This window comes from Mustela erminea, chromosome 6, assembly GCF_009829155.1.
Source record: "Mustela erminea isolate mMusErm1 chromosome 6, mMusErm1.Pri, whole genome shotgun sequence".
NCBI lineage: Eukaryota > Metazoa > Chordata > Mammalia > Carnivora > Mustelidae > Mustela > Mustela erminea.
In genome coordinates this window covers 100,416,443-100,428,953 of record NC_045619.1, presented here as the reverse complement: position 1 = coordinate 100,428,953, position 12,511 = coordinate 100,416,443, and positions in this window count along the sequence as shown.

The window sequence follows — 12,511 nt, the reverse complement described above, 5'->3', positions numbered from 1 at the left end:
CCCATCTGTGCTTCAGTTTCTGCTATGTGCTTTTCTTAAATCTTTTAGTAGACATGTGATTCTTTCTTCCTTCACTCACTAGTTCACAAACCCCTAGATTTCCACAAACCCCTAAATTTCTACTCTACCTTTAGAATCAGATAAATAATGCATATAACAGGTGAGCATTTTATAAAATTACACTGTACGAATAAAGAAATGTAAATGAGGTGGGAAAGAAATGTCCATAAACTACACTCTTCTGGAGAAGTTAACATATACACATATTTATCTATTTCCCCCCTTTTTTATATAGTAACTTGGGATAAGCATTTTTCTTCTCTACATTCTATGAAAACTAATAAGATGAGTTAGTGACTGGCTAGGTTTGCTTTGTGAAAGTACTAAATGTGTTTTTTCCTTAATATGAAAATGCTGTTTTAAATAATACAGAAAAGTTCATCAGACATTTTTAATGAAATCTTATGTATTTAAATGAACCACCTGAAAGTTAACTCCAAATTTAATGATAGTCACATTAATTATCAAGGGAGTTTGGAGTTCAGGAAGTTACTAACAGCTAGACAAACTGATTTTAATCATCAAATTTAAAAGCCATTCAAGCACTATTTTGTAGGAATTGGAGAAAAAGGAGAAAAAACATCATGGAAGGAAATGATGAGAAGGGTGAGGAGAAAAAAGTAAAGGACATGGTCCTAGGGAAAAAGACTTATTTCAGCTTCTGAACTATATTCATCGATTTGATAATATGGTTTAAAATCCCATTGAAGAATGTATGTATCTTCATATTTTAGTAACTCATGTTTTCAAAGATTCCACTTATTTGAGATAGAGAAAAAGAGAGAGAGAGAGATTGAGAGAATGAGTGGGAGGAGGGGCAGAAGGAGAAGCAGACTCCCCGAGGAGCAAGGAGCCCAACCTGGGACTCGATTCCAGGACCCTCAGATCATGACCTGAGCCAGAGGCAGATGCTTAACTGACTGAGCCACCCAGGTGCCGTCTAATTCATTTTTGATAGTGCTTAGACCAGTTAAACATACTTAGTTACAAAAGACTTTCCTTAGCATCCTAAGACAACTCTGGAAATCGTTGCTATCAGTGGTATCCAGGGCTGTCATTTTTAATTTCTTGTCCACAGAAGTTTTAGAAATGGAGTCTACATAAAAGCATTTGTTCATGCACGGAAGAGAGTAACAATGAGTCAAAATAGTTCAGGTCAGTGAAATATTCTGCAAGGTTCAGGAGAGTGTGTGTATTAACATTGACAGAAACTTTATGCTCGGTCTATGGGTACGAAGTGGATCCCTGCAAAGCTATTTCAGCTAAGAAAGTGCTAATACATTCTTAGGTTTTGAGCCACAGTGAAGTCTGTCAGGTCTTGGAGGGATAACTGTGGACTTTTTCCAAAACAAGCCATGGTTATCAATATTCCCAAATCCTGACAATTGCTCATTTTTTCCCTCTTATCCCCACAAACAAGATTATAGTTCCTTTGTCCTACTTACCCTGGCTTGTTTTATTTCTGTCTTGCACTGGGACTTCATTATTTTTCGAGCTAGAGGCATAGTAACCGATCTAAAATACCTGATTTGCATGTTCAATAATTCATTGATTCTCTGAATCCATGAGCATGGGTGGAATAAAAAACTGATGTTTCATCCAAATAGGACCCAAAAGTATTAGATATTTGCCAATGTAAGAATATAAGAATATAATCAAAATATTTGCAGTTGTAATTCTGTGAACAAAAAATTAGGACTTTAGGGGCACCTGGGTGGCCCAGTGGGTTAAGCCTCTGCCTTTCGCTGAGGTCAGGGACTCCGGGTTCTGGGACTGAGCCCCACATCAGGCTCTCTGCTCAGCGGGGAGTCTGCTTCCCCCTCTCTCTCTGCCTAACTCTTGGCCTACTTGTGATCTCTGTCAAATAAATAAATAAATAAAATCTTTAAAAAAATATGACTTTAAAAAGGCTTTCAGAAAGTTTGCTGGACAATAAGTTGGGAAATTAAGGGAGACCTGGGGAGAAAGGCTAATGAAGTTAAAAATACTAACAGGTGGAGGAGATAGCAAAGTTTACCATGCTGAAGGAGAATTAAATGAAGGAATGTGTCTTAGAATAGTAAGAAAGTGGTACTGAAATACAGTAGAAAGTTTCTATTTAGTTAAAAGTAGGCTTTTTTGTGGGGTGCCTGGGTGGCTCAGTCGTTAAGCATTTGCCTTCAGCTCAGGTCATGATTCCAGGGTCCTGGGATGGAGCCCTACATCAGGCTTGCTGCTCCACAGGAAGCCTGCTTCTCCCTCTCTCACTCCCCTGCTTGTGTTCTCTCTCGCTGTGTGTCTCTCTCTGTCAAATAAATAAATAAATAAATAAATGAAAAATTTTACAATCACCAGCAACTATAGTGAAAAGAAAGGTGAGGAACATTCTGTTAATGTGTAAGGATTACAAAAAGAAAGGACTTCTCCTTCTCATAATGGGAGTAACAGGGAATAGACTTATGTTTCTACTTTAAAAAATGGCTTTCAAGAAATTGGAAATCCTACAAAAAAGGAAAATAATCCTTGAGAAATGAGAAACAAACCAGTGAGCCCTACAATCACCCAGTTTACTGTAATGAGAGTTTCCAGGCCTTAACGCCAAAAGGGTAACCGAGGCAGAAGGGGGAGAGGGGACTCCGAGTGGAGCAGACGTTGGTTAAAGTCTACAGAGTTCTAGACAGTTTGGAATCAAATTCCTCAATATTCTCGCACTTCTACTTTTAATTTTTGGGGGAACCACAGTGGCTGAATCAGCTGACATTCCCGCCAACAGTGTGTGAGTGTTGGTTTGTCTTCACAACTTCACCAACACTTGTTTCTTGTATTTTTGATTCTAGCCATGCTGACAGGTGTGAGGTGGAAGCTCAGCGTACCTTTGATTTGCATCTCCCTGATGTGGAGCGTCATTTTCATGTGTCTGTTGGCCATCTGTACGTTCTCTTTGGAGCTATGTCCATTTTTTAACTGGATGGTTTAGTTTGGGGGGGTGTTGAGTTGTGTAAGTTCTTCATAGACTTTGGATGCTGACCCTTTAACAGATAAGTCATTTGAAAATACTTTCTCCCATTCCCTAGGTTGCCTTTTTATTTTGTTGATTGTTTCCTTTGTGGTAGAGAAGCTTTTCATTTTGGTGTAGCTCCAGTATTTTATTTTGGCTTGTATTTCCCTTGTCCCAGCAGACATATCTAGAAAAAAGTTGCTGCAAATGAAATCAGAGACGTTAAAGCCTGTGCTCTCTTCTCAGGTTTTTATGGTTTCAGGTCTCACATTTAGGTTCGTAATCCATTTTGAGTTTATTTTTGTGTATGGTCTAAATGGTCCTGGCTCAATCTCTTGCTATCTAGTTTTCCCAAACACCATTTATTGAAGAGATTTGTTTTTTCCCCACTGTATGTTCTTGCCTCCTTTGTCAAAAGTTAATTGAGCATGAGTTTGTGGGGTGATTTCTGGGCTTTCTATTCTATTCCCTTGGTTTCTTTGTCTTTTCTGGTGCCAGTACCATTCTTTTTTGATTATTGCAGCTTTGTAAATTAACCTTAAGCCCAGATTTGTAATTCCTACAGCTTTGTTCTTCTGTTTCAAAATTGCTCTGGCTGTTCAGGTTTCTTTTTTGGCTCCATACAAATTTTAGGATTGCTTGTTCTAGTTCAGTGAGAAATGCTGCTGGTATTGAGAAGGACTGTATTAAATCTATAGATTGTTTTGATAGGAGGCACATTTTAACAATATTTATTTTCCAATCCATAAGCATGGAATATCTTCCTTTACCCAAAGAATACAAGAACATTACTTTGAAAAGATTTATGTACACTATGTTTATTGTAGCATTATTACAATAGCCAAATTATGGAAGCTGCCAAGGTGTCCACGGATAGGTTAAGGTGTGTGTGTGTGTGTGTGTACATGCGTGCATGTGCAAACAAACACACACGAATATTAACCAGCCATAAAAAAGAGTGAAATCTTGCCATGTGTGACAACATGGATGGATCTAAAAAGTATAATGCTAAGTGAAATAAGTTATTCATAGAGAGGTAAATACCATATAATTGCACTCATCTGTGGAATCAAGAAACAAAACAGTAAAAAAAGAAAAGGCAAAGCAAAAAAGTAGATTCTTCACTGTAGAGAATACACAGATGATGCCCGAAGGGGAAGTGGGTGGGGGATAGGTAAAACAGGTGAAATGGATGACAAGGGACTTACTATGAAGAGCACTGAGTGATGTACACGAGTGTGGAATCACTACATTGTACACCCAAAAGTCATACAAACACCAGTTGTTCACTATGCTGGAATTTAAATTTAAAAAAAGAAAAATGAAAGAAAAGATAGAGTTTGCAGAACAAAAAGAGAAGATAACTCACTGATGTCTACAGGGTTGCCCTAGTATAATGGTGGCATATAAACAGGCACACACACAGGGGAAGAAACTGCCTGACAGCTGGAAAAGGACCAACTAAAGGGTTAGAACAACAGTATCCAGTGCTCACATGTGGCTGTGCTATTGCCTGCCTGCAAGCCAGAGTGGAAAAATCTAACAATTCACAAGCCAATGGCAGAGAACTTGAAAAGATCTTCCCTTAGTGGTTGGTATAATTAGCCTCAGAATAAACATCACTCTGTTGTTGCCTAAAAAAAAAAATCTTAAAACACAGATTCAAATGATCAACTAAACTGTCTTCAAGTAACTTAAATATGTCCTAGCATAAAGCTAAAAAAAAATTATCTAATTTTTTTATCCCCTGAGCTTCCTAACCTCAGGAAATAAAAGTTACAGTATCTTTTTAGTTGCAGTATCTTTAATTTCAAAATTACCAAGCATGCAAAGAAAGTGAAAAACATACTAGGATGAGGAAAAGGAAGGAAACAAACCTGATACAGCAGTGACACAGGTGGTAAAGATAGCACAGAAGTAATTAAAGCTGTAGTTTACATATTCAACAAGCTAAATGACAGGTTCAACATTTTAAGGAGGAAGATAGGAAAAGAATCAATTTGACCTTCTTGTAGCAAAATTATGTTTAGCATAAAATAAGTGCATTGGATGTAACTGCTATAAAACATTGCAGAAAAAATTCATAAACATGGATACTTCATAGTAACTGTTTAAAATAGAAAGCATAGTAAGAATGGGGAAAAAACAATGTGATTTGTAATACAGCTTCAGGCAGTCATTATACTTACAATCAGCATCCCTGAAGAGAGGGGTTGAAAATATTTGTAGAAATAATTTCCTAGTTTGATAAAAACTAAACTCAGGTATTCAGGATGTTCAAGGAACATTAAGCCCTAAAAACAAGAGAATTATACCAAATAATATTTAATTACGTGGCTCAAAATAATGGTTTATTGGTTATAAATTTTTAAAGACATCCTGAGGAAAACTGTATGTACAGAGAAGCAACAGTAAGGACGAAAGTGACTTTTTTTGTTACATCAAAGCAAGAGAGAAGACGGTTAATCAAGATCTTGGAAGTACTGAATAAAAAGTCGTTAAGCACAAATTTGATGAATAGAGAAAACGCTTCTAAAACTGAAGGTAAAAGAATTTTTTTCCATAACAACCCGAGAGAAGAGATGTACCAGATTATACTATAAAAGCAGGTAAGAATTCTGGTCCCATCTAGCAAAGAAGGAAGACCTTGAATTCACCTCCCTAGACATCTGAAATTTATACTTTTATATATAGAACGGTTCCTCCTGAAGAAAAGCGGAGGGCAGAGCTGAACCACCATCGTGCAACAAAAGATAGGCCACACAGAAAACAGTGAGAGAGAGAGACTTGGCAACGAAGGGACCCCCACCCCTGACAATGCAGATTGCAAAAGGAAAGAATAGTACTAAAGGACTAGGAGCAGATTTGTCTTTCCTGGGGCAGAGAAAAAAAAGCTGCCATTTCCTTTTTCTTTTTTAGACAGTGGGGAGCGAGAGGGAGAAAGAAAATCTTAGGCAGATTCCCCACTGAACGCAGAGCCCTCTAGAGGCAGGGCCCATCTCATGACCCTGAGATCATGAGGTAAGCTGAAATACAAAGTAGGATGCTTAACCGACTGAGCCATCCAGGTGCCCCAGAAGCTGCCATTTCAAAGAGCTACTAGTATATGAAAGATCCAGTTACTTTCCAAGTGCTGAAAAGTTCTCTGGGTTGAAGGGGCTGATGAAAACCACTGTTTACGTTCTCTGTCCATCCTGATAGAGTAGCTAGGGACAGGCTTCCTTCCATAAGCCATAGACAGCCTGCAGGCTCCGTGAATATCCTGGCTATAAAAGGCTGTAATTTAAAAAAGAACAACTAGAAAATAAAGAACCTAGCCCTAGGACCCCCAAATGGCAAGGGGGCTTCTAGAACTTTCTCTGAGCCTGAAGGTCTGGAAAGTGCCACTGCTACATTCCTTATTTACCTTTATAGTACAGACAGGAGCAAGGTCTGGCCTGCAGCCGGAGAGTCCTGGGTCCCTAAACCATACCCATCCCAGCCAGCCCATCAAGGCAGCCCCACTGTGGGGTTCACCAGGACACTCCTGAGCAGCACTCACTACAGGTCCAGCCACCACCAACTGAGTGGGCCAACCACCACCAACTGAGCACCACAGAAAACTCCAGGCCTGTGTCACTTTGGCTCCAGCTTGTAGGGTATTCTAGATGTAGACAGAGAGCTCTGTGACCTTCTGGCTCATATATTCTTCAGCTATAGCCAAAACTCTCAAAGTGCCCCTGTATATGGTGCCCTAGGAACTGCTAGCCTGTGCCTACCTTGACTCCAGCCTTCCTGCCTATATCATCAATTAGATGATATAAGTGCCCCTATATCATCTAATTTCTGCAATAAGAATAGCACAGAACAGGGTGACTGGGTGGCTCAGTGGGTTAAAGCCTCTGCCTTCAGCTCAGGTCATGATCTCAGGGTCCTGGGATTGAGCCCCGTGTCAGGCTCTCTGCTCGGTGGGGAGCCTGCTTCCCCCTCTCTCTTTGCCTGCCTCTCTGTCTGCTTGTGATCTCTCTCTCTCTGTCAAATAAATAAATAAAATCTTTAAAAAAAAAAAAAGAAAAATAGCACAGAACTAGAAAATAATTACAAGAAGAAAATGGGGGAAAAGAAACAAGCATGTAGAGCCTAAACATGTTACTTATCAAAGAGGAAATGAAAAAATGCATGGATACAAATGAAAAAACAACAGTCCAAAATCTGGGACTCAGTGAAAGAAGTTCTAAGAGGGAAATTTATAGAGATATAGGCCTGCTTCACGAAACAAGAGAAATCCCAAAATAAATTAATACATAAATAAATAAATAATCTAACGTTACACATAAAGGAACTAGGAAATGGAAAACAAAGTCCTAGTAGAAAGAAGGAGATAATAAAATTCAGAGGAAAAAGGAAAAGATCTATGAAACCAACAGTTGGTTCTTTGAAAAGACAAATTTATAAATGTTTAGCCAGACTCATCAAGAGAGCAATAGGACATGAATAAAATGAGAGCTGAAAGAGAAGTAACAACCAATACCACAGAATGACAAAGGATTAGGAAACCACAGTGAAAAATCATATGCCAACCTCCAAGAACTGGATAAACACCTAGAAATAAACAATCCTCCAAAACTAAATCAGAAAGAAGTAGAATGTCTGAACATACTAATTACTAGTACAATTACTAGTACAGAATTCAATCAGTAATCAAAAACTCCCATCATTACAAGGTCCAGAACCAGATGGAGTCATAGGTAAATTCTACAAAACATTTAAAGAACAGTGAATACTTTCTCTCTTTGAACCATTCCAAAAAATCTAAGAGGAAGGAAAGTTCTCAAATTCATTCCATGAGGTCAACATTACCTGATACCAAAATAAAAAATGCTACAAAAGGGAAACTACATGTCAATATTCATGATGAATATAAATGTAATAATCTTCAACTTATTGGGGTGCCTGGGATGCTAAGTGGGTTAAGCCGATGCCTTTGGCTCAGATCATGATCTCAGGGTCCTGGGATCCAGCCTCCATCGGGCTCTCTGCTCAGCAGGGAGCCTGCTTCCTCCCCACTGCCCCATCTGCCTCTATGCCTACTTGTGATCTCTCTCTGTCAAATAAATAAATACAATCTTTAAAAAAAAATCCTCAACATACTGGTAAAAAAATTTCAACAATACTTTAAAAAGGCCTTTCACCATAATCAAGTGGGATGTATTCTGGGGATGCAAGTGTGGTTCAAAATTTACAAGTCCATCATGTGATAAACCCCATTAACAAAAGGGAAGATGAAAGTAATTTGATTATTTGGGCACGTGGGTGGCTCAGGTCAGGATCCCAGGCCCCAGGGATTCTCCTCTCCCTCTGCTGCTCCCCCCTGCTTGTATTCTCTCTCCCTCTGTGAGATACAGAAATAAACTCTTTTAAAAAAATTACTTGATTATTTCAATAGATGCAGGAGCACCTGGATGGCTCAGGCAATTCAACATCCATCTCTTGATTCCAGCTCAGGTCATATTTCAGGGTCATGGGATCAAGCCCCACCTCCGGCTCTGCATCACTCTCCCTTTGTCCCTCCCCCACTTGCATTCTCTCGCTCTAAAATGAAACCTTCAATAGCTGCAGATAAAGCATTTGATGAAGTACAACATCCATTTATTAAAACTATCAGCTCAACAGGTTTACAGGCAATAAACCTCAACACAATAAAGCCACAGATGAAAATCCACAGTGAACATCATACTCAATGGTGAAAAACAGAATTTTTCCTCTAAAATCAGGAACAAGACAGATCACTTTCAGCAATTACATTTAATATATCACTGTAATTCCTAGCTGTAGCACCTAGACAAAGGAATAATGGGCATTCAAATTGGTAAGAAAGAATGAAACTGTCACTGTTTTCAGATAACATGGTATTATACATAAAAACTCTAAAGACTGTATCATAAATTATTAGAAGTAATGAATTCAGTAAAGTTGCAGGAGATAAATACACAGAAATTGAGTTTCTTTTTTTTTTTTTTTTTTTAAAGATTTTATTTATTTTTCAGAGACAGAGGGAGAGAGCGCGAGCGAGCACAAGCAGACAGAGAGGCAAGCAGAGGCAGAGGGAGAAGCAGGCTCCCTGCTGAGCAAGGAGCCCGATGTGGGACTCGATCCCAGGGCCCTGGGATCATGACCTGAGCCGAAGGCAGCTGCTTAACCAACTGAGCCACCCAGGCGTCCCAGAAATTGAGTTTCTTAACACAAAGTAGCAGAAAGAGAAGTTAGGAAAACAATTCCATTTATAACTGTAACCAAAAAAATAAAATATTAAAGAGGATACAAGTGTAAAATTATTTCAGGTTCATGGACTGGATGAATCAGTATTGTAAACATATCCATAATTCTCAGGAAACCTACAGATTCATGCAATCCCCATCACAATACCAACAGGCGTGGCTGGGTGGCTCAGTCTGTCTGGGGCTCAGGTCATGATCCCAGGGTGTTGGGATCGAGTCCCGTATCAGGCTGCCTGCTCAGTGGGACATCTGCTACTCCCTCCATCTCTCCCCCATGCTCATGCTCTTTTTATCCCTTGCTCTCTCAAATAAATAATAAAATCTTAAAAAAAAAACCCATAATTTTTCACAGAAGTAGAATAGTAAAAAATTTTGTATGGAACTCTAAAAAAAACCAAAAAAACCCAATAGTCAAAGCAATCTTGAGAAAGAACAAAGCTGGGATATCACATTCCCAGATTTTAAAATATGCTAGGATGCTGTAGTGATCAAATCAGTATGGTACTGACACAAAGACAGACACACAGAGTAATGGAAGAGAACAGAGAACCAGAAAAACAAACCAACATGTTGTACAGTCAATTAGTCTATGACAAAGGAGGTAAGAATAGACAATGAGGAAAAGATAATCTCTTCAAAAACTGTGTTGGAAAACCTGGACAGTTACATGCGTAATATGAAACCAGATCACTTCTTCATACCACATTAAAAAGGGAACTCTCACTGGATTAAAGACCTGCATGGGAAACCTGAAACCTTAAAACTCCTAGAAGAAATCATCATAATTTATTTCACCTGTATCTTAGCAATCTTTTTCTAGATATGTCTCCTTAGACAAGGGAAACAAAAGTAAAAATCAACTACTGGGGCTACCAAAAATAAAAACTTGCAGTGAAAAACCCATCACCCAAATGAAAAGGCAAGCCTTTGAGTGGGAAATAACATCTGCAAATAATCTGATCAGGAGTTAATATCCAAAATACAGAAAGAATTTATACCAAAAAACACTGATAAAAGAGAAATAATCCAGGGGCGCCTAGGTGGCTCAGTGGGTTAAGCCTCTTCCTTCGACTCAGGTCATGAACTCAGGGTCCTGGGATTGAGTCCCACGTCGGGCTCTCTGCTCAGTGGGGAGCCCGCTTCCCTCTCTCTCTGCCTGCCTCTCTGCCTACTTGTGATCTCTCTGTTAAATAAATAAATAAAATCTTAAAAAAAGAGATAAATAATGCAATTTTATAAAGGACAGAGACCTAGTAGACACTTTTCCAAAGAAGACATACAGATGGCAAATGTACACATGAAAAGATGGGTGGCCACGTCATCAGGGAAATGTAAATCAAAACCACAATGAGATACTACCTTACACCTATCAGAATATCTAGAATTAAAAAGATCAGAAAAAACTAGTGTTGGCAAGAATGTGGAGAAAAAGGAAACATGCACTGTTGGCGGGAATGCAACCCAAAGCAGCCATTATAGGAAACAGTATGGAGAGTGCTTAAAAAATTAAAAACAGAAGTAACTTATGATTCAGTAATTCTACTACTGGTATTTACTCAAAGAAAATGAAAACACTAATTTTTTAAAAAATATTTTATTTATTTATTTGACAGAGAGAGAGAGAGAGAGAGAGAGAGAGAGATCACACATAGGCAGAGAGGCAGGCAGGAAGCAGGCTCCCTGCTGAGCAGAGAGCCAAATTCGGGGCTTGATCCTAGGACCCTGAGATCATGACCTGAGCTGAAGGCAGAGGCTTTAACCCACTGAGCCACCCAGGTGCCCTGAAAACACTAATTTTTAAAGAAAATCTATCCCTGTGTTTATTACAGCATTATTTACAACAGCCAAGATATGGAAGCAATCCAAGTATGCATCAACAGATGAAGAAAGATGTAGCACACATCCAGGAATATTACTCTGCCATAAAAAAGAATGAGGTCTTGGAATTTAGTGACTGCATGGATGGACCTACAGGGTAATATGTTAAATTAAGGAAGTTAGATTGACAAAGACAAATGCCATATGATTTCACCTTTACATAAAATCTAAAGGAAAACAAAGGAATACATGCATAAACAAACTAAAAAGCAGAAACAGTCCCCTAAAATACAAAGAACAAATGGATGCTTGCCAAAAGGAGTGAGGCTGGGGGATGGGCAAAGTAGGTGAAGGGGAGTGCAAAGTGCAGCCTTCCAGTTACGGAAGGAAGAAGTCATGGGGATGAAGGGTACAGCATAGGAAAAATAGTCACTTAATGTATTTTAATGGTACTGAATAGTGTTAGATGGTAGTTGCACTTAGGAGAACATAGCGTAGGTTATAGAACTGTCAAAACATGTTGTATACCTGAAACTAATGTGAAATTGTGTGTTAGCTATATTTCAACAAAAAAGTTTTTTTGTTTTTGTTTTTTAAGATTTTATTTATTTGACAGACAGAGATCATAAGTAGGCAGAGAGGCAGGCAGAGAGAGAGGGGGAAGCAGGAAGAGCCCAGTGCAGGGCTCGATCCCAGGACCCTGGAATCATGACCTGAGCCAAAGGCAGAGACTTCAACCCACTGAGCCACCCAGGCACGCCAAAAAGTTATTTTTAAGATAGAAGAAAAATAATTGATATAAATATGAATCCACACAAAGGAATGAAGAGTACTAGACAGGGTAAGAATATAGGTTAATAGAGGGACGCCTGGGTGGCTCGGTTGGTTGAGCAGCTGCCTTCGGCTCAGGTCATGATCCCAGCGTCCTGGGATCCAGTCCCGCATCGGGCTCTTTGCTCGGCGGGGAGCCTGCTTCTCCCTCTGCCTCTGCCTGCCATTCTGTCTGCCTGTGCTCTCTCTGATAAATAAATAAAATCTTAAAAAAAAAAAAAAAGAATATAGGTTAATAGGATATTTTTGGTACCATTTAAAATTTGTTAAAACATTGAGTTTTAAAAAACAACAGTGATATAATCGGGTATTTAGGTTATGTGGCAATTATATAACAAAAATAAAATTTGGGAAGGGAGTTACTGAAATATATTTTGTACTATTTTTATACTATTTGTAAATCAATTGTATTTCACTTAAGTTAGATCATGTTATTTTAGGGCCAAACTTTTTTTTTTTTTTAAGATTTTATTTATTTATTTGACAGAGAGAGATCACAAGCAGGCAGAGAGGCAGGCAGAGAGAGAGGGGAAGAAGCAGGCTCCCTGCTGAGCAGAGAGCCCGATGC